This window comes from Anabrus simplex, chromosome 3 (genome assembly GCF_040414725.1).
Source record: "Anabrus simplex isolate iqAnaSimp1 chromosome 3, ASM4041472v1, whole genome shotgun sequence".
Lineage (NCBI taxonomy): Eukaryota > Metazoa > Arthropoda > Insecta > Orthoptera > Tettigoniidae > Anabrus > Anabrus simplex.
In genome coordinates this window covers 439,306,947-439,329,736 of record NC_090267.1, presented here as the reverse complement: position 1 = coordinate 439,329,736, position 22,790 = coordinate 439,306,947, and the positions used below count along the sequence as shown (strand labels likewise).

General features: G+C 43.4%; 1 non-coding gene across 1 annotated transcript; it reads right to left on the bottom strand.

Moving 5' to 3' along the window:
• Positions 1-22,348: 22,348 nt before the first annotated feature.
• Positions 22,349-22,420, bottom strand: TRNAQ-UUG (transfer RNA glutamine (anticodon UUG)). Its single transcript has one exon. It is a non-coding gene; the product is annotated as a tRNA-Gln (tRNA).
• Positions 22,421-22,790: the final 370 nt, after the last annotated feature.

Here is a 22,790-nt window from a genome sequence, read left to right as displayed (position 1 = left end):
CCTCGTCTTGCCTAGTACGCCTCATTTTGGTGCTGCCATTGGTTTTTGCGGTTTCCTTATAACCGCATAACCTTTGGTGGTGCTATTTGAGGATCCAACCAGCCTCTGGGCTGATGACCTAACAGACAAACATATCTGATTCATCAATCTTTACTGTCATGCATTTTGTCTTTGAGATGTTTATTTGCATACCGTATTTCTGCACCGTTGATGCAACTCTTGCCAGCTAGAATGGCCTGATCATCTGCAAACTGAATTACTTGTAGGGCCTATGGGTATTCCCAGGGCTGTAGTCGAGGGTATACGCTGGTATACGCCGTATGCCCTCTCGTTAACTCCACTCAGAGTATGCCTTCTAATATCTTGAGTATATCTTCTACTTTGGCTTCTTTTTAATTTCGCCATTCTGTCATTAAATTTTAACACTGCAGCTACGCTTGTAATCGTGAACATCGAAGGTTCAACTTGATAAATGACATTATCAGCCATTGCTTATTTAAGATCATCATTGTTCGTTGCTTACGTCTCCGGTCTTATGTTTATATATTCAAATGCCTCACCAGTTAACCGATTTAAGCCTGAGAAATATATGAAGACGTGGCTGTGAAACCACCGTACTACGACATACACCAATTCAAGAGTTTGTTCCCGTGAAAAGTGTGATCGCAAATGAAAAAAAAAAATCTTGGATTTTTTAATAAATTACTGTGTAACCAAATTAAGATTTTGAAACTAGTGCATTCAAATATGGATTTCTTGTTTGTCATCATAAAATAGCTTATATATGCCTGATTTATGCCAAATTGAGGGAAGTTTATTGTAACTAGTTGTAACCCACTAATTTTAAACATCAAAGTGGTCTGGCATCCGGGATTGTCATACCCTGCCTTCGAGTATCCCCTGTGGGAAACCTGATTTTTACTCTTAAGGGTGTATATAAGCACCTTGATTTAGATCTAATAGTCCAGGACAAACCTAAATACTTATTTCAAGTGTATATCAGGTAAGGAAAAAATAGACGTTTGCCTGTGTATACAGGGTGAAGCGTAATTCGCGCACTCGGGAGTCACAGCGCGACTCCTCACATGCCAGCAATAAAAAAATGTCTCTTACAAATTTTCGTCTTGCGCGTATATCCGGCAGAAAAACGACGTTGAAGAGTAGCAATCTGGCAACATTGTAACCACATGTAGGGTAACTACCTCTGTCAGCAGAAGTTAGCCGTACTGTACAGTTGGTGCAGTGGATAGAGTTTTGGGTTAGCATGCAAGAGGTCGAGTGGTCGATCCTGGGTTGAGGCGTATGTTTTTTATTTCGTAAATGTAGTCCAGGTGGTATGGTTTCTGGCATCTTAATCGTCAACAGCGATTGCAGTGGGTCCTCTAGAAACCATTTGCACTTACATACTACGATCCTAGAAATGGACGAACAATCGTTTTCATTGGTCAGCTTTGAAAGGCGCCCTTTCCACGTCGTGGGACGTGAAACAAATAACATTATTATTATACATGTAGTATGTAAATGACAAGTAGATGTTGTGTTATTGTACTGTGCTATCATCTTTAGCATATCGAAAGTGATATTGTTTGTGTAGTTATTCTGTCCTATGACTGGTCATTTGTTTCAGCTGTCTATTTCTTATTAGTCTAACCAGGTATTTGTTGTTTCAGCGTTACAACATGTTGTAAATGTAGGATACCTGTGACCTCAGAAACGGTGTCTTACTGTATTACAGTAGGTAATGTAAATGGAAATTAGCAAATAAAAAATGCGCCGCAACCAAAAACTCTACCCACTGCACCAACTGCAAAGCACGACGAGAACGTCCTGACAGCGGTAGTTACCCTACATGTGGTTACAGTGTTGCCAGATTGCTACTCTTCAACGTCTGTTTTCTACCGGATATACTCGCAAGACGAAAATTTGCGAGAGACATTTTTTTATTGCTGGCATGTGAGGAGTCGCGCTGCGACGCCCGAGTGCGCGAATTACGCTCCACTCTGTATATATCCATAGCCTTTGTCTTTTGAAGAGTCCTCAGGATATGACTTCAGTTAGTACTGTTAGCATTATAGCGTCCTTAAAAATAGACTACCTTGGCCCAGATCAAACCCATGATTTTGGAGTCATGAGTCCACCGAGGCAACTGACGTCTCACGTAACATTTGCGAATACTTGCTTGTAGTTCTCATTTGTCGTTACTTCTTGTGAGAATGTTCCTCCCATTATTTCTTGCTCCATTTACGTGCCAGAATATAACGGTAAAGTTTATAATACAGTGTTCACCAACAGGAATGTAATGCAAATAAAACAGTGGGTGAGCGAGCAATTCTCGAACCTAATGAAACAGTCGGAGAGCTTACATAAATAAAATCGTAGCGACCGTAGCCGTCTATACAGATTAAAATAATAAAAATTGGTATTCGGGAAGTAGCCATGCAGCCAGCAAAACATCATGTACAAATATATAAAGTACACACCATGTATAAAATAATTCTCTATCTAAAAGACATGCAACAGATGAAATATCTCAGTACAAAAGGAAATGCAACTTTATTCACATCACAGCACACGTGAAAAGAATCTCCATAAATGTCTCATTTAGGTCTTAAGATCAGTCATATGCAGTGGTGGCTGGTGCAGAAAATCAGTTGTGTGCTGTAACCCATCCCCCTCAAAAAAAATAAAAATATGTAGAAATATATGCGGTTATCCAGAAACTCTCTACTGGGTTTTCCATACTGAACAAACACGCAAACAAACCAACACATATACACATTCCTCATACAAAACTAATTATACACACAATAACACCTGCAATGACAAAACATTCACGAGCTTAGAAACACTTGGTGTGAGCGCGCAAAAGCAAAACTTTTCAATGTTATCAAAATCATTGAAATAAAAACAGGAACATCGTAATGCAAAACGGCATGTTATGTTGTTATAGTGACATTTATAAACTAGACATTTTGTAATGAAAGGAAATCACAATATCACGCCCTTATTTTGACATCATAAAAAGTGGCAGGTAGCAAATATGAAGTGGTCTATGTTTGATGAAGGGCTGGATGCGTGTTCTTTTGGCTAATGTACCTTTTGTTCTATTTTATTATTTATAATATGATAAAAGACAATAGTGCAATAACGCAGTAAGTGATGTATTTGGGTTTATAGAATATTCTGGCCCTGAGGTTCACTCAGCCTACACCAAAATTGAGTAGGTACCAGGTTAATTTCTGGGGGCAACGACGGCCGGGTGTAGAGTTAAGCACTCTACCCCCATACGAGTGCCGAGGTTACGGATAGTGGAAGCCTTTGCCTTCCACCCCGCCAAGGGCCTTCGTGACCTGTACATTTTTTATAGTTCATAGATTTACAAATGTGGCTATGGAATGGGCCTGGCGGGAACAGTTGATGATTTCCTGTACAGTATCTTGTTTTCCCGTTAGCTTTGACCGATCCTCTCTTAAATACTACCACTGAGTCAAGATGGTGCTATTTGTCACAGCTCAGCGAGAATTTCCAAGCTTTTTGCCAGAAAGCAGGAACTCTTGCCTTTTGCGCATGCGTGTCCAACTTTTCCGATGTGCTGTGGAAACAACAATAGGCAGTGCGCCAAGACATCACTTCACAGTGATTCGTTCGAACACAGAGAGGCAGAGCTAGTCACACTTGCATTTCAAGCGAAAATTACAAGGTATCATCGTGTTTAGTCTCACGTAGTGATAAATGACATGAAATGGCGTGTGGCTTTTAAAGCCGGGAGTGTCCGAGGATAAGTTTGGCTTGCCAGGTGCAGGTCTTTTGAATTGACGACCGTAGGCGACCTGCGCGTCGTGATGAGGATGGAATGATGACACATACACACAGCTCGCATGCCTGCGAAATTAACCAATGATGGTTAAAATTCCCGACCCTGCCAGGAATCGAATCTGGGACCCCTGTGACCTTTTAGCCATGGAGCCGGACACATAGTGATGATAGCCACCTGATGCTTATATTTTATAAATATATATACATGTGTATATGTATATAATATCTAGTAACTGCCTGGCCGAGGCGGCAAAGGACCCGGAAGGACGTGGGTTCGATTCCCCGTCAGGAAGGTTCACTCAGCGTACACAAAAAATGGGTAATTCCTGGGAGGCAAAGGAAGCCGGGCGTAAATCTAACCACTCTACCCCAGTATGTGCCGAGGTTGCGGATGGTGGCAGCTAATCACACTAACCACTATACCACCGAGGCGGACATATATATGTTATATATGAAGTAATATATTCATTATCCTTGCAAGATTTTGTATTATTCCAGCCCCAAGCGAAAAGAGACCAGTGATTTTCGTGTCTAACTATTCTGTAAAGTAATTGTAATTTTACTGATCGTTTTTAAACTAATTTGTAATCGTAATTAAGTAAAATGTTTCTGTAACTGTATGTATGTATGTATGTATGTTCAGTCCGTCAGCGATTCCGCTGGTGGGATCCTCAACAGCTCTGTCATCAGCTGTCATAGATGGCCTAGGCATCACTGAAGAGGCGTACTAGGGAAATGAGGAGTGAGGTAGTTTCCTGTTGCTTTCCTCACCGAGCCAGAGTTGCTATTACATATCAGTCTGTCAAGCCCACTGAAATGCATACACCAACCTACCCTATGAGCAACATTTTCACACCATTCATAGCAGGGACTGGCTGCATAAGGATTGGCGTTACTAGCATTGTTCATACCTCAGTCACTTTCATATTGTCAAAGCCAAGGATAAGACAGAGACAGGTCAGTGAAAATAACAAAATTGCTCTAGCCTATACCAGAAGACATAATGCACTGTAAACACTAGGTCCTGCGAGCAAAGGCATCAAGTAACTGTAATCGAGCCCATTACTACTTTCTTGTAAACTTCCCATCACTGTGTGTGTATCACGGACCCCTTTGAAAATCTGGCGACTCCTATGGACTCCGTGCCTTAAAAATGAACGTAAGTACATAGCCACAACTTTGCAGGCAATGAATGTACAGTAGGTACTTGATTTTATTGACAACTGAGTCCTTCATACAGCGTACAACATACACAATATATGAATAAAGTAAATAATCTTAACCAAAAATTTGTTTTATTTTTCTCAGTCTTCATAATGCAAAACTCAATGACTACTTCATACAAAAATGAAATACCGTCAAGTACAATTTCTTCTTCTTTTTCTCGGCCTTTTCCCAATGAGCTGGAATAGGTAATTATGATGGATTGAGCCCAGTTTTACGGCCGGATGGCTTCGTAACGCCGACTCTATGTGGAGGGATGTGCTCACTATTGCGTGTTTCTGTGGTGTTGGATGATTCATGAGCTCAATGACTCACTTTCAGGACCTCGCGTGTTTATCTCTTTCATAAACTATACAGCACAGCGTCATCCATCAAGTTGTCTCGCGTATGTTCCACATGTTGATTTAGTTGTTCCATATTAGATGTTCAGGAAGACTACGCAGTCTTTGTTAGTTAGTACAGACTAAGTTTGCCAGATTTTTTCGTCTATGCCTAAGCTCATTTTGGCTTTGGAGTTCAAGATCGGATGCCCTTTCTGACGCCGCGTGACTCTTGAGATGGAAATCTCAATTTAGGATGGACTGGGATTCGAACGTCAGCCTTCTGGATGGGAACCTAGCAGCTAAACCACTGAGCTAATCACGTTTCCATGACGCACACTCAAATTAATAAAAACATACATACCCCACAAGAATATAGAATCTTGCGTGAGCCATAACGATACCTCTCATTATTCTTTGTGACTGCACCTCGATTCCGTAGATTTAACTATCCTAATTCTATCTATATTATTATTATTATTATTATTATTATTATTATTATTATTATTATTGAAAATGAAAACCTACAACCTGTTTTCCAGTCAACGTCCGGGTCAGAGATGGAATGAATGAAGCACTCCTCTGGGGCAATGATTAAACGACTGACAGATGAAATGAAATGATAGTGGACAGTGTTGCTGGAATGAAAGATGACAGGGAAAACCGGAGTACCCGGAGAAAAATCTGTCGCGCCTCCGCTTTGTCCAGCACAGATCTCACATGGAGTGACCGGGATTTGAACCACGGACCCAGCGGTGAGAAGCCGACGCGCTGCGTATATATGCGAATAAGCCCATTAGGACTACGCAAAGTGCTTAGAGGCGGGAATTTGCCTTCCTTTGTGCCCATATTTCTTCTAACGTGGACTTCCTTTCTGTCTTCTCACCAGGTTGTTCCAGTCTGCTTCTTTGGTCTTTCCTCTTGGTCATCTCGCCATTTGCGGATTTTGGATCTGAAAGTGACCCAGTTTTGGACATCTGGTGATGTAATTCCTGCCTATTTCAAATCGGTTTTGATTTCGCCAATCTATTTCATTATGTCTGTTTTGGCTTTACTCCTGTTTTCATAGAATTCAACTATTTGTTTCGTAAGTCTGTCTGAATGCATTCTTTTAATATGTCCATGGAATCTTAACCTACGTTTTCTAATGTCACTATTAGTATTTGTGTATTGTTTGATTTACTGCGTGCCTCTAAGTCGGTATTGTCCGTCGGTGAGTCTTCGGCCTAGAATTTTTCTTACGATTTTATCATTATTAAATAGTTAACGACAGGAGAAACTGCAAACATTTGCTTCACCTCATCGCACACACCCTAGAGAAATTCCTACGGCCACTCAAGCATGCATTCAAACCGGTCTATATGTAATGCTGACAAGGGATACCGTACTTCTACAGTTAGGTATTATTTCCTCTGCAGGCATTGTCGACATTGCAGGCGAAGCTCGCTTAACCCTTTCAGTCATGTTGTCTATGATCATGGACATTGTTGCTCAGCGATTGTAAGTACGGCCATGTTTAGATTCATACTTTAGTTTTATTGTATACTGGCCGATGTACCCACACTTCGCTACGGAATTCTATATTGTATACATAATTCTAATTTACTTGATGATGATGATGCTTGTTGTTTAAAGGGGCTTAACATCGAGGTCATCGGCCCAATTCTAAGTTAGGTAGCGTACACATTGTGAGTAAGATTGTAATAAATTGCATAGCTCTTAACGTTACCCTAGAAACGCGACGGCGAAGTCACCAAACGTCTTTGGATTTTAATTTTAATGGTAGGCTCTCTTGCCTACCATCAATCACAATTACGTTGGGGAATTTTCAATAAAATATCAGACTGTCACTCTCCACCTGCCTTTTTACACCCTCAGAAAGACTGCCTTAGTGGTTTTCCCAACTTAAATCAATATAGGTCATTACAATGACGCCAGTAAGAGTGTCGCCATTAAAAGGAATGCTATCACATGAAATACTCGATCAAATTAAAAACCACACGTTTTCTCACATTTAACGAACTGTAGTACGCTGCCGATCTAACAGTCCAAAGTTTCAGAGCTAGAATGACCAGGCTGCAGACAGCCGTGAGCCGTGTACACTCTTTTATTTTCGAGGGGGGGGGGGGGTGGCGGCGAAGAGTGTGAGTCCCAGGGCAAAAACTATGCCCTTTTACTCTCTGTTTCCTAGGAGTACCCGATGAGTTGGACAATCTCAATTCACTACAGTGGCGGGGGAAAATCTGATTGGAGGCAATATTTTCCTCCAAGCCAGAGGAGAAACCCCCTCTTGGCTGCTAATTTGGAATAAAATGAATGTAGAATATAACAAAAGTGGAGAGGATGAAGAAGAAGCTTTTCTTAAGAAACGGCTCATTTCAGGGTTGAATTTAGAGTTATTTAGCGAATCGTGGTGCTATAATTTGGAATAGGCCGAAATTGTAGTTCTAGACCAAGTCATAAGTGAGCCTCTGCCATTATGCCGTTAATTGTGCACACTGATCAATCCAATCGGCGCGTCGGAGTAGGGATCAAATGGCTGGAATATTATGATGAACCAGCGTGTTACGTACCAGCAGTATCAGAAAATGTATGAACTAGAGGAATGGTATGCTCGAGAAGAAAGTCATCTAACTCCCCTGCTATTTCCCGCCAATATTCAGGCAGGCTGTTATACTATGTATGCAGCTGTAATTCCATCTATCGGAGATGAGTGGCAGGATAAAAGACAAAGAACATCGCAACGAACAATAGTCAACGTACAACATAAATACAGTAATCGGAAATTGTATTCTCTATAAATGTTGGTTATGTAGTACTTTTCGATAGAACCAATACCGGTACCATAGGTATTTAAGAATTAACATTTTAGGCACCTTTTCCTAAACTACCATTTCATCCAGAGTGAATAAAATTGTTTATAGCTTAGACTGTAGTATCTTATACCCCCGACTCTAAATGCCGATTTTCATTAAATTCTGTTTACCCATGTTCTCGTGGCTCGACAATGATCTGGACTTAGCAACAAAAATACAAAGTTATTGAGTATCTCTGTTATCATAGGCGGTACGGTAAAAATGTATAAGATATAAATGATCGAAAATTTAATTCTATATAACTTTAGTTATGCAGTATTTATCGATAGTACCACTAATAACATAAATTTTTGAGAATTGTATTTCAGGCCTTCCGCTAAACTACGATTTCGCTCAACACCCCTCCCCCCCTTATGACACTTCAGCCCTTGAAGGCCCTTCGCCTACCAAGCGACCGCTGCTCAGCCCCAAGGCCTGCAGATTACGAGGTGTCGTGTGGTCAGCACGACGAATCCCCTCGGCCGTTATTCTTGGCTTTCTAGACCGGGGCCGTTATCTCACCATCATTAGCTCCTCAATTCTAATCATATAGTGTGAGTGGACCTCGAACCAGCCCTCAGGTCCAGGCAAAAATCCCTGACCTGGCCGGGAATCGAACCCGGGGCCTCCGGGTATGAGGCAGGCACGTTACCCGTATACCACGGGGCACCATTTCGCTCAGCGTGAATAAAATTATTTATAGCCTAGATTGTAGTGGCCCATTCCCCGACTTAACATACCGGTTTTCATTAAATTCTCTTCAGCCATTTTCTAGTGATGCGTGTACCTGGGTACGTACATACATACATACTGTACCAGGAAAGGTTGATTTTCAAGAGCATGAGGTCTTTCTAAGGGGTGTCTAGTCCTTAGGAGATGGTACAGAGAGAGAGGATCGCAAGGCGAAATAATAGATATTATATTTTTTCTTTCCTTTATTCAATCTCTGGGAGGTCACCCTATTATATCGCCGAATCATAGATATTTACTAGAAAATAAATCCCAATTTCGACAACGGAATATTAAAAAAAAAACAAGTTGATCAAGTAAAATTCAACTGAATAATGTCTTTCTCAATCAGTCGTGTCCATCGTAGCTTTCATGACATAAATTAATAATCAAGCATGTTGTAAGTAAATAAGAAATCCTAAAGTCTTTCTAAGGGCACTTACGATTTTAGTTTACGCTTTCTACATAAATTAAAGAAAGTAAAATCTGTAATTCCTTCTTGTAAACACATTAAACTCAAATATGAAACACTTGAAATTAAATCTGATCTTCTGGTATAAAGTTCTGAGTATTGTCCTATTTTTTTGTAACTTATTATGCACGTGACATAAATATCGCAAATTAAAAGTTTATGATACACTTTCACTATGAATGAAACACTCAGTTGAAATCCTAAAGTTCCATTGAGGGAGAAAATACGACATTACGAGAGCACGCTGTTATTTGAAAGTCTGTCTTAAGTTTTGAGTGTCGTAAAGCGTTAATTTTCCAAGTTTATGAACTATGAAATAAGTGAGATTTTGATGTTCTTTGCCAATAATGACACTGTTTGTAAAAGCTCTGTTCAAAGTCAGAATTATGTTTTTGAATGAAAAAAAAAAAACACTGTTATCACCTGACATACGCCTTCTCGTTGAGCTCGAACAGTTGAATACTGCTCTGCAAGCAGCAATCTGGAACTCAGCTAACAGCTATCACCACGATGTTCCATAGTACCACGTGTCTGGAACTGTCCCTCGTAGTACCAAGTCCACGTTGATCTGCATCAAATCTCTGTCGATCTCCGTCGTCTCGATTCAGGATTTCTCATGTTAATAAAAGAGTGGCTTTAACACGAGAAAGTCCAACTGACCAAGTTGAAATGTGGAACATTTGATTTGCACTGTTAGAACTGATTATGATTCTCATAAATAATCATCATTCACTGGATGAGAAATACGTCGCAGCACTGTCTATTATCATCAATTACGATAACTGAAAATACGAAAACACACTTCCACGCATAGTTCATCTTGACACTTACTGCACACTGTCCGTATTGTCAAGAATAAATTTCATTCGAAGCACAGTTTATCAAGGCTCACTTTCACCACAAAGAAACAAATAAATAACTCTCTTTCGTTAATATCTCGTAATGTTCCTTCTCACTATCACAGTTCTACAAGTATTCGTGCATGATTTTTTTTTATTTCACCATATCACTGAATTACGAAGTTTATTATACAGTCTATCCACACGGGTTGTTTCAAATGGTACAGTCTGTTACGATGATACGCGAACAGTCTTTCGGCACGAATTAAAGTGTTCCAGGCTCTGATAAAACTCAAAATAGTCAACGTGTTGCAACCTGCACTCACGATATTCTAAGTAGAAATGGTTCAAGATCATTACAATTTATAGTAGCCGTGCTAACTTCGAGTTTGTTCAAGTCATTCACACGAAAATTGAGATATTTGTCAAGTCCAAAGATTTGATGTTATACACACGTTAATTTCCTAAGTTTGAACGTCTGGCGAATTGCAAGTCCCACAATTTATAAGTTACTTACATGTATTCACAGAAACTAAGTGTCAACTTGCAGTCGAAATTGTATAAGTATGACGATGTTCCGGCCGGATGAATACTGATTTCGACTCGTCGCGTGCAGCTTGACATGCGACCCAGCGGTGAAGAATACGAACTGAATTGCTACTCTCCTTTTCTTCTGGGGGGCCCCCGAAGCCCGCTCCCCCCGCGTGACCATCGACTCAATCTACATGGCCTCCGACATGCTATTATTTCTAAGAAGAAAGAGATAGCAAGGAGGAGTGGGGAGTGATACAAGGAGTATCTGCCTGTTTCCATGTCAGACACGCTACCAGGCGATATTGTGTTAGGTATATGGTATTGAAGGGTCAGGGAAAAACCACATGGGCAGAAAGAAGAAAGAGCCTACATGTAAAACCTGACATCTTTTGATAGCACATGCAAGGATGTGGGCTGGAGAAAGATCAGAGGTTGTGTTACTTAGGAACAGGTAACATGCACAAAACATAAACCAATTCCTTGCCATTCCATCGCCTGGGGATCAGTCCGTCTGGGCACTGCTGTGACTAGCGCGCTCCTTGCCGGTTGCGGAGCCATGCGTCGAGTACCACTAGGGCCTGTCGCACGACTCCACCTCCTTGGGGTACCTCGTACCCAGTCTCCGATCCCGGAGAATGGGGGCCTCCTGGAAGGGGGCGGGTCATGGCGCCGGGCCTCCTTACTCTCTGCCCGCGCCATGGCCCGGTAGACAGGGCAACTGCGATGGGAGGCCGGGTGGACCCCGAGCAGTTGGCGCACACCGGCGCCTCCCTAAGTGCTGCGCAGGCCGTGTAGTGGTGGTCACCACCACAGCGGTTGCACCTCACCTCGAGCCCACAGCTGATCTGACGGTGGCCCCACCTCAGACAGCGGAAACACTGCAAGAGCTGCTGAGGGGGACGTTTAACTCTCACCTGACTGCTGCTTCCCGCTGAGGTCCTCTCCTGATTGGCTCCTCGGTTGACTGCTGTCCTGGGGGCAGTCTTGGGTTGCGGCTGGGCGGCCCTCTCCTGGTGGGCCGGCGTCGCCTTCTGCTTCCTGGTGCGGCGTCGTCTTCTTCTTCTTCCCTGGGGGTGCTTCTCGGCTGGGGAAGAGGCCTCGTCCTGATGCCCTCCTCCCGTCCTGGTGACCCCGGGGTGGCTGGTGGTACCGCTGCGTTGCCATCTGCTTCTTCTCCCTGGCTGGCGGCGGCGACGTCGGTCAGTACTAACGCTCGACTGCGTTCCCTGTCCTGTGGGGCGCACATCGAGGTCTGCATCTCGAACGACATGTTGGCTGGCAGGGCCTGGACGGCGTCCTCAGCACGCCAAGGGGCGTCCTTATCCACTGCCGTGCTGCCATCCACCATCACGGGCGCTCTCCTGGTTTGCGCCCGGGTTACAGGCCCCTCCTGGTAGGCCTGCGTCTGCGACCACTTCGCCATGGTAGGTGGGCGACGGTCCTGGTTGGCAGCCTTGTTGGTCTGCGTGTACTTCGTAAAGTACAGCTTTCCAACTGGGGTCGCGCCGTCGTCGTCCTCGGTCATTGGGTCCGTCTGCGAGGCTGCCTCCTGGTAGCCCGAGACGTCCAGGTGCTCCCTGAGTCCTGGTAGCCGGGCAACCTGCAACTGCTGGGACGCCTGCTCCTCGTACTTACGGAAGCAGGCTGCGTCCCTGGGACGGAGGATGATCGCTCAGCCAGGTATTACATCGCTGATGGTCTCGTAGAACACCTCTCCGATGGATGAAGCGATGCGCTCGATGGTAAGGGTCAGGTAAACCGTCTCCTGGTAGGCGGGCTCCCCCCACCGGTTGAACACCACCAGCGCCGGAAGTCAGACGTCGGGGGCCGTCTCTGGTCTGAGCGCCGCTTGAAAGGCCTCAACAGCTCCCTCGTAGTCGAAGTTCTCCGGTAGCTCTTTGCCGATCAGTTCCTCCATCCTGGTCCTCCTGTAACAGAAGGTAAGAAAGAGCGAGCACTGAGAAGTGCTACAGCTCAGACAATGCTCCTTCGAAAATGTACTAATAAGTACAAGTGCCTGGCTGATACTTGAAAAGTATAGAGCGCCTGGCAAGGAGAGAGAAAGCAGAGCGAGAGGCACACGTTCTTCCACTACGGCAGTCAGCTCGTCCACGGTTTGGTCTGATGCTTATATTCCGTACAACCCAAGGTTGCTTGCCACGTCACTGGGGGAAGTGTGATTCCTTTCTCGCTTATATCTGTTGAATGCCGTGATGGATTTTATTGAAATTAACATATGTTTACGTTCAGAACATGAGCTACACGATGATGTATGTCTCATTTCCGTATCTTTATCGGCTGAAAAGTTAGAAATTTTTCTTCCAGTACATTCGAGAGAAAGGCGTGCAACATGTAGTAGTGACGTCACCCGCAGGTTCATTGCTTCGTATTGCGCTCGCACAAGATGTCGGGCATACGAACATATATTTCTGCCGACCCTTTTCCATATATTCCGGCAATTATAAAACAGTGTACAGTACAGGGCTGGAACAGTTCCTGGTACAATACATACAAGACAGAAATTACGGAAAAGTAAAAAAGTGCATTTCCTTGTTACTGTGGACACTACCTATGCAGAAATGCCATTCTTTTTTAAATTCTGAGCAATGTACAGACAAAACTCTTATTTTATATATATAGATAAGTATACAAAACGTATTTGCGTTCTCGTGGTTCGTGAACAACCTTGCGAAAAGGCATACAAGGAACGTATCACAGGAATGAGGCGTTGATTTCTTTTAAAGTGAGATTTACTTTCCTATGACTGTTTTGAGAAATCTAAGAGATTTTTTTAAATGGTACAAATTAATTCGTTACTGTAAGGGATAACGCTTCACTAATACTGCATGTTTTTAACCCAGCGGTTCCCAAAGTGTGTGCCGCGACACCCTGGGGTGCCGTGAAATAGCACAAACTTTTCATTTGTTGTCAGTTTTCTTATAGTGTACTTCGTAATTAGATGTGACATCTAGCAGTCGCTGCGCAATCCAATATTCCAAATAGTAACTGACTTTGCTAAAGCCTCTACGATCTGCAATAATAATACCCACTGACCGAGCAAGTGGCTGTGCGCCTTGGGCAACGTAGCTATCAGCTTGCATTCGAGAGATAGTGGGTTCGAACCCCACTGTCGGCAGCCGTGAAGATGGTTTTCCGTGGTTTCCCATTTTTACCATAGGCAACGGCCACGGTCGTTACTTTTCCACTCCTAACCACTCCCATCGTCACCATAAGACCTATCTGTGTCGGTGTGAAGTAAAGCGCATTGTAAAATAATAATAAAAAACTATATTTCCGGATAGTTCCCGAAGTTTTTCGAACTTTCTGTGTACTTTTTGAACTTTTTTAGGTAAAATATTTTCGATCAAAAGTGATTAATGCCTGATCTGTCATCCTAATCCTACTACACTTACTTTACTTAAATGTATGATGTTATGACACGCACTTTACAACTCTCTTTGACAATGTTGCCCCATCGCCATCCTTGATCAAAGTTAGCTTAACAAGTTGACTCACTCGACAATAATTGTATGCAATTTTCAGATAAGAAAATATCAACAGCATTTTTATAGTTTTGTTACTCATGCTTAATGTCATGTGTCTCTTGTGGTGACACATTTTGGAAGAGACAATACAGTACTTAAGCACGACATATTCAATTCCATAAATACTAGCCTAACTAACTCTCGAATTAGCAGCACTGCAGCGCCATGGATTTGGTTTGGTTTCGTAAAACTTCAGTAAAGCCCGGACGTTCAGGCATTTTTTTGGGCTAAAATAGGCAGGCAATGAGCATTTAAAATTTGGGAAATTAGCATTAAAATAATAAAACGGTTTAATGCAAGCTACTTGTTATACATCTGCGTCACGTTTTAATGCTTAGTCGTACATACCAGTGAGCCTCCGTAGCTCAGGCGGCAGCGCCGGCCTCTCACTGCTGAATTCTGTGGTTCAAATATCGGTCATTCCATGGGAGATTTGTGTTGAACAAAACAGAGGCGGGATAGGTTTTTCTTCGGGTACTCCGGTTTTCCCCGTCATCTTTCATTCCAGCAACACTCTCCAATATCATTAAATTTCATCTGTCAGTCGTTAATCATTGCCCCAGAGGAGTGCGACAGGCTTCAGCGCAATTCCTATCCTCACCACTAGACGGGGGCTTCATTTATTCCATTCCTTTTCATTTTTCTTACATAATAGGTGTGGGACCTGGCAACCCTCACTGAGTAAGATTTGTGTCATATGAAAATATCGTTTGTGCAAAAGTCATTTTTTCTCTATTAAATAAAAGTGAAATTGTTATCTCTATTATTAATTTAACACATTGAAAATATATTTTATTTCCACTGATTCATTTTAACATATGGTTAATAGCAGAACATACCCACAACGATTCAAAAAAAAAAAAGCATTGAAATAGGCAGTGCAAAATAAGATGGACAAGAAAGGCAAGACTTAAATGCGGCCAGTATCCATTATCGGGAGATAGTGGGTTCGAACCCCACTATCGACAGCCCTGAAGATGGTTTTCCGTGGTTTCCCATTTTACACCAGGCAAATGCTGGGCCTGTACCTTCATTAAGGCCACAGCCGCTTCCTTCCCACTCCTAACCCTTTCCTGTCTGATCGTCGCCATAAGACCTATCTGTGTCCGTGCGACGTAAAGCAACTAGAAAAAAAAAAGAGAAATAGTAACTGGTCCTTCTTCTTTATTTGTTTACCCTCCAGGGTCGGTTTTCCCCTCGGACTCAGCGAGGGATCCCACCTCTACCGCCCTCAAGTGCAGTGTCCTGGAGCTTCAGACTCTGGGTCGGGATACAACTGAGGAGGATGCCCAGTACCTCGCCCAGGTTTGCTGATTCGGGGCGCGGAAACCATCGAAATTGAAACATCTCCAAACGATGATTCGCTGTGCAGCTGACTAGTCAATCGACAACCTTCAAAATACTCGCTGAACTTCATGAAACGTAGAAAGTACTCGCGGGCAGTGTTAAGCGAAACGAGGAAAATATTTTAGCATTATATCAGGTTTCCCTATTAATTGCAAAATATGGCCGACCACAGACCATTGGAGAGTCTCTGATAGACTTTTGGATCCATGTCATCTTCTATACCCTTCAGTTTCCAGAAAGAAAGTGCTGCGTTTATTGCCTTTCATGGCAACATAACCGTGTGAGTGTACAATTTCTGCTGTCACACAAATCAAAACGAAGTACAGAAACAGAGCTGAAGTAGAAGCTTATCTTCAGTTCGAGTGACTACGCTTGTAAAAAGCTTGGTCTTTGGAAAACATCACGATCCGTTCCCACCAAGTGAATTTTTTCAGGACAGTTTCTAGGTCCAGACTTGTAATTAGTATCCAAGTGTCACAATGTTTTGTATCTTTTACACATTTAGAAAGTATGTTTATGTAAATGAAGTTAAATTAAGTCCACCTGTGTAGTGTAGTGGTTAGTGTGATTCGCTGCGAACCCCGGAGGCCCGGGTTCGATTCCCGGTTCCGCCATGAAATTTGAGAAAGTGGTACGAGAGATGGAACGGGGAGGTCGGGAGGTCACCTGAGTGGAGAGGGGTTCGATTCACATTTCAGCCATCCTCGAAGTGGTTTTCCGTGGTTTCCTACTTCTCATCCAGGGTACTGGGCGGGCAACTTAAAGAAAATACTAGAAGGAATTGGGATGGGGAACTATTGGGACAACGGTTTAGAAGAAAGAAAAGTCTGTGGGAGAGTGGCACAGAGGGTAGCAGATATAGAAATACAAAGGCTAAGAGCTGAGGGTAATAATAGGAGAACTCTGGAGGAATTCATGAATATATACCCAGGTATGAAAATAATACATGATAAATTAACCAAAAGAGAATACAGGGGAATGATATGGTGGTTGATGGGAGTTTATAAAAATAAGGCATTTACAGAAGTCGCAAATACATGTTTATTGTGTGAAAAGGAGTTAGGAAATGCACATTTCTTGAGACAGTGTGAAAGTACAAGAGCATTACGGGTTAAATACTTGGAAGCGGAAGAGATAAATAAAATGGAAAGAGAATCTGAGTACTATACTCTTGTCAAATTAATAAACAGGGAATGGAGAAGGCCAGGGAAACTATCAAAATTATTCACAATTATAAAAAGCTTGTGGGAGAAAAAAATGAAATTAGTGCATGAGGGAAGGGGCACATGCTGCTGAAAAAAAATGATGAAACAGCGTAATCAGCACGAGTACACATGGTTAAAAGGATATTATGGGACACTTAAGCTACACATACAGGAATGCATGCTAGTATTTCAGGATGAACCAAGTCTCGGCTCTCCTACTTCGGACGACCGAAGTTGGAAGAGGGAGACTCCAAATCGACCAGTTACCCGTACAATGAATAAGAAGTTTAAAATTGATTATAGTCAGTAGAAGAAAACATACGGAGAGTAGTTATCTCTGAAGTATCATCTCTGTATGGGTTAATAATAACGAAGTTTTGTAATCATGTATGTACATAAAACAACTTTGATTCACAGATATGGAACATTATAGAGTTTAACTCACTAATAACTAAGGGCGACAATAATTATAAGTTTAGTATTATTTTCGTTTTTCATATCTGTTCAGTTTTGTTCCCTTGTTCCTTAGGTATTGTTGTTTGTCTGCCTGTTTTATTTTCTTTGGTTTTGTTAGTTAGTTTGTTTTGGCTACCTTCTAATGAGATTGTTGGTTGTTTGTCTGCCCGTTTTATTTTATTTTGGTTTTATTTTAGTTTGGTTTTGTTAGTTTATTTGTTTTTGGCTGATGACGTACAGTGGAGTTGGAAGAGGCGGGGATAGGCCTGACCTATCTCAAGCTAAAGTGTTGATTCGGTACGTCTGCACATGTAAAGTAGAGTAAAGTAGTGAATAGTGTTAGGTTAGGGGAAGTAAGTTGTCAATGAGACAGTGAAAGATGAGCCGAGTTATGGTATCCGTCTCGGCAGTGAAATATAGGTGTGATAGCCTACATGTAGAGCTAGGCAATCCGCTCACATGTGGGTTGTTACAGGAAGGAGTGGTGAGGAAATAACATTGACAGCTTAAAGGGTCTATGAGGTATCGGTTTCCGAGCCTCATGAGACATGTCTGGTCGTGACATCCCAGGGAAGGGTGGTAGCAGTTCCTCACCAGGGGTGATGTCACGGCCAGACAGATTTAGGATAGATTTAGTATATATTCATGTAGTAAAGTAGTTAGTTTAGTTAGGTGGTGTGTTGCATGTGGAGCTGGCGATCCGCCCATGTGCAAGATGCTACAAAATAGATTTAGAAGTAGTTAAGTAGTATATTCATGTAGTAAAGTAGTTAGTTTAGTTAGGTGGTGTGCTGCATGTGGAGCTGGCGATCCGCCCATGTGCAGGATGCTACAAAGTAGATTTAGAAGTAGTTAAGTAGTAAGTAGTTAGTGTCTAGCTATAAATAGTCTGTGAGTGTTTATTTTATTGGAACATTGTAACTGGGCGAAAGCCTGTTATGTTCAGTTCAATAAATTCATTCATTCATTCATTCATACTTCTCATCCAGGCTGGGATAGTACCTAACTTAAGGCCACGGCCACTTCCTTCCCCTCTTTCTTGTCTATCCCTTCCAATCTTCCCATCCTCTCACATGGCCCCTGTTCAGCATAGCAGGTGAGGCTGTCTGGGCGAGGTACTGGTCCTCCTCTCCAGTTTTATCCCCCGACCCAAAGTCTCGCGCTCCAAGACACTGTCCTTGAGGCGGTAGGGGTGGGATCCCTCGCTGAGTCCGAGGGAAAAGCCAACCCTGGAGTGTAAACGGATTATGAAAGAAAAAAAAGTTACATTAAACTTGAATATGGAGTAATATAATAATTATTGTCCGCCTCTGTGGTGTAGTGGTTAGCGTGATTAGCTGCCATCCCCGGAGGCCCGGGTTCGATTCCCGGCTCTGCCACGAAATTTGAAAAGTGGTACGAGGGCTGGAACGGGGTCCACTCAGCCTCGGGAGGTCAACTGAGTAGAGGTGGGTTCGATTCCCATCTCAGCCATCCTGGAAGTGGTTTTCCGTGGTTTCCCACTTCTCCTCCAGGCGAATGCCGGGATGGTACCTAACTTAAGGCCACGGCCGCTTCCTTCCCTCTTCCTTGCCTATCCCTTCCAATCTTCCCATCCCTTTACAAGGCCCCTGTTCAGCATAGCAGGTGAGGCCGCCTGGGCGAGGTACTGGTCATACTCCCCAGTTGTATCCCCCGACCCAGAGTCTGAAGCTCCAGGACACTGCCCTTGAGGCGGTAGAGGTGGGATCCCTCGCTAAGTGCGAGGGAAAAACCGAACCTGGAGGGTAAACATAATGATGATGATGATGATAATAATTATTAGTCCCATATTACACGAATAAAATCAAATACAGTAACATTACAAAATTATGTTTTTGGTCACTGAATTCAATATTATATTCTGTGGCTGGGGGTCCTAGGTTAAGCATGCAGACACAAAAAAGATGCGGGATATGATGCCGACCTTGGACAAGAAATAGGGGGCGGGCTCTGTGGAGCTGAACATGCTGCGATCGTCCCTTGAAATGACTCGCTACGACCATGCAATAAATGAAATTCCGTGTAACCTCTGGAAAGGCCTGGTGCAGGTCTTTTGATTTGACACCCGCAGGCGACCCGGGCGTCCTGATGAGGTTGAAATGATTTTGAAGACGGCACATACACCCAGTCCCCGTGCCAGGGGAATTAACCAATTATGGTAAAAATTCCCGACCCTGCCGAGAATCGAACCCAGGACCCCTCTAACCAAAGTCGAGCACCATAACCACTTAGGCATGGAGCCGGACATGCAACGAATGATAATGTGCGTTGAAGGCTTGGTGTAGCCCCAGTTGTGGAGAAAGCAAGAGAAGCCCGACTCCGGTGGTACGGTCACGTTCATGTGAAAAGACGCGATTCAGTTGCCAAAACAGCACTCCAACTTCATCCTGGAGGACGTCGACCTCATGGTAGACCGCTTAAAGATGTGGATGTCATGCGCGATGTTGATCTCAACCGCGAAGACGTCCACAGCAAGCCCTGGAAGAGACGTAGAGAAGATGTTGTTTATTATCTGAATGTCCGACTCGTTGGCTGAATGGTCAGCGTACTGGGCTTCGGTTCAGAGGGTCCCGGGTTCGATTACCGGCCGGGTCGGGGATTTTAACCTTCATTGGTTAATTCCAATGGCCCGGGGGCTGGTTGTTTGTGGTGTCCCCAACATCCCTGCAACTCACACATAACACTATCCTCCACCACAATAACACGCAGTTACCTACACATGGCAGATGCCGTCCACCCTCATCAGAGGGTCTGCCTTACAAGGGCTGCACTCGACTAGAAATAGCCACACGAAATTAAAAATTATCTTAATAGGTTATATAGATAACATGGGGTCTTAGTATGCAATATAGTGTGTGTAAGTAGTGCAATTAACGGTGTCTACGTCAGGGATGGCAAAACTTCACAGAATAGCGTGTCAGTTAAGGTCATGTTTATCACTTTTTACAAGCTACTTTACGTCGCACCGACACAGATAGGTCTTATGGCGACGATGGGGCAAGAAAGGGCTAGGAGTGGGAAGGAAGCGTCCGTGGCCTGAAGTAAGGTACAGCCCCAGCATTTGCCTGGTATGAAAATGAGAAACCACGGAAAACCATCTTCAGGGCTGCCGACAGTGGGGCCCGAACCCACTATATCCCGAATACTGGATACTGGCCGCACTTAAACGACTGCAGCTATCGAGCTCGGTTATCACTTCTTACTGTCTAGTATGTCATCGGTTATTTTGCTTTAAAACCATCATGAAACCCCTCATTTGACTTCATTTAGCTATTTGATTGCATTACGTAATTATAAATCCGTTCGACAGAATGTTTCATAATTTTATTTAGCAAACATAAGTGAAAATTACAAAATTCTTCTTCTTCTTAATCTGTTTACCCTCCAGGGTTGGTTTTTCCCTCGGACTCAGCGAGGGATCCCACCTCTACCGCCTCAAGGGCAGTGTCCTGGAACGTGAGACTTTGGGCCGGGGGATACAAGTGGGGAGAATGACCGGTATCTCGTCCAGGTGACCTCACCTGCTATGCTGAACAGGGGCCTTGTCGGGGGATGGGAAGATTGGGAGAGATAGGCAAGGAGGAAGGAAGTGGCCGTGGCCTTAAGTTAGGTACCATCCCGGCATTTCCCTGGAGAATTGGGAAACCACGGAAAACCACTTCGAGGATGGCTGAGATGGGAATCGAACCCCCCTGTACTTAGTTGACCTCCCGAGGCTGAGTGGACCCCGTTCCAGCCCTCATACCACTTTTCAAATTTCGTGGCAGAGCCGAGAATCGAACCCGGACCTGAGGGGGTGGCAGCTAATCACACTAACCACTACACCACAGAGGCGGACTTTATTTTTCAAAATTTACCAATTAAAAATGCAATGTCCGCCTCTGTGGTGTAATGGTTAGTGTGATTAGCTGCCACTCCCCCTAATATCTAAACTACCAAAGTATTAATCATGTATAGTCTCACTTAGTAATGATAGCCACTTGATGTCACTATGATATAAAAAAAAGCTACGAAGTGAAGTACGGTAATATCCTTCTATTTCCAAAACTTTGGTATCATTTCAACAACATGAGTTAAAAGAAATTAGTGATTTCCTTAAGACTGGCGTTCTGTGAAGTACCGTAATTGTTACTTTACTGATTACTTGTCGAAAAAGTAATATGTATGTTTACCGTCCAGAATTAGTTTCTCCGGACTCAGAGAAGGATCCCACCTCTACTCTTTCAAGGCTAGTGTCCTGGAATGTGAGACATTTGGTCGGGGATACAACTGAGTAGAAGGACCAGTACCTCACCCATTACCTGTGGTGCTGAACAGTGGCTTTATGGGGGATGGGAAGTGGGAAACCACTTCGAAGATGGCTGAGGTGGGAAATGAAATGGCGTATGGCTTTTAGTGCCGGGAGTGTCCGAAGACAAGTTCGGCTCGCCAGGTGCAGGTCTTTCTATTCGACACCCGTAGGTGACCTGCGCGTCGTGATGAGGATGAAATGATGATGAAGACAGCACATACACCCAGCCCCCGTGCCATTGGAATTAACCAATTAAGGTTAAAATCCCCAACCCAGCCGGGAATCGAACCCGGGACCCTCTGAACCGAAGGCCAGTACGCTGACCGTTCAGCCAACGAGTCGGACGCTGAGGTTCGAATCGAACCCCTTCTCTACTCAGTTGACCTCCCGGGGTTGAGTGGACCTCGCTCCAGGTCTCGTACCACTTTTCAAATTTCGTGGCAGAGCTGGGAATCGAACCCGGGCCTCCGGCAGCTAACGACACTAACCACTCCGCCACAGAGGCGGACAATCTAATTGTAGGCTAATTGAGTAAAACGTTTAGCCTGCTTTTCTTAAGCCATAGTCACATTGCTTGGCTTTCGTGACTGGGATAATTTTAGTATGCAGCACAAAGAATTCTTCATTCTTGGTTCTGAATTCCCAGATACTCGGGCAACCTTTAGTAGAAATAGATGAAGTTTAAAATTTCTCAAGGTCCCACCGAGATTTGAACTCGGATCGCTGGATTCAAAGTCCAGAGTGCTAACCATTACACCATGGGACCTGACTGTGAGTTACATCAGCACAATAGTATCTGTATTAACGTTGCGAGATCTCAAGAAGTGAATAGTTTGAGCCACAAAGTAACAAAGACCAAGTTTTGAGCAAAAAACATACTGCAACATCAATTATTCGTTAAGTCTTTTCAAAACGAATTAACTTTGTGCTTCTTGACAAGCTTAAGATGACAGTACTTATTTATTTCTGTGAACTTAACATTTTTGGCAAAACATAATTTGATTTGATGAATTTGGTTAGTTACTGACTTTAGGTTGACACTTGTATGTGTCTTATGTTAACTGCAAGATTCTTTAATCAAACGTTTCTTAAAATACTACTTCCTTTCGCTCGCTTTCTGATCCCAAGTTGGCAAG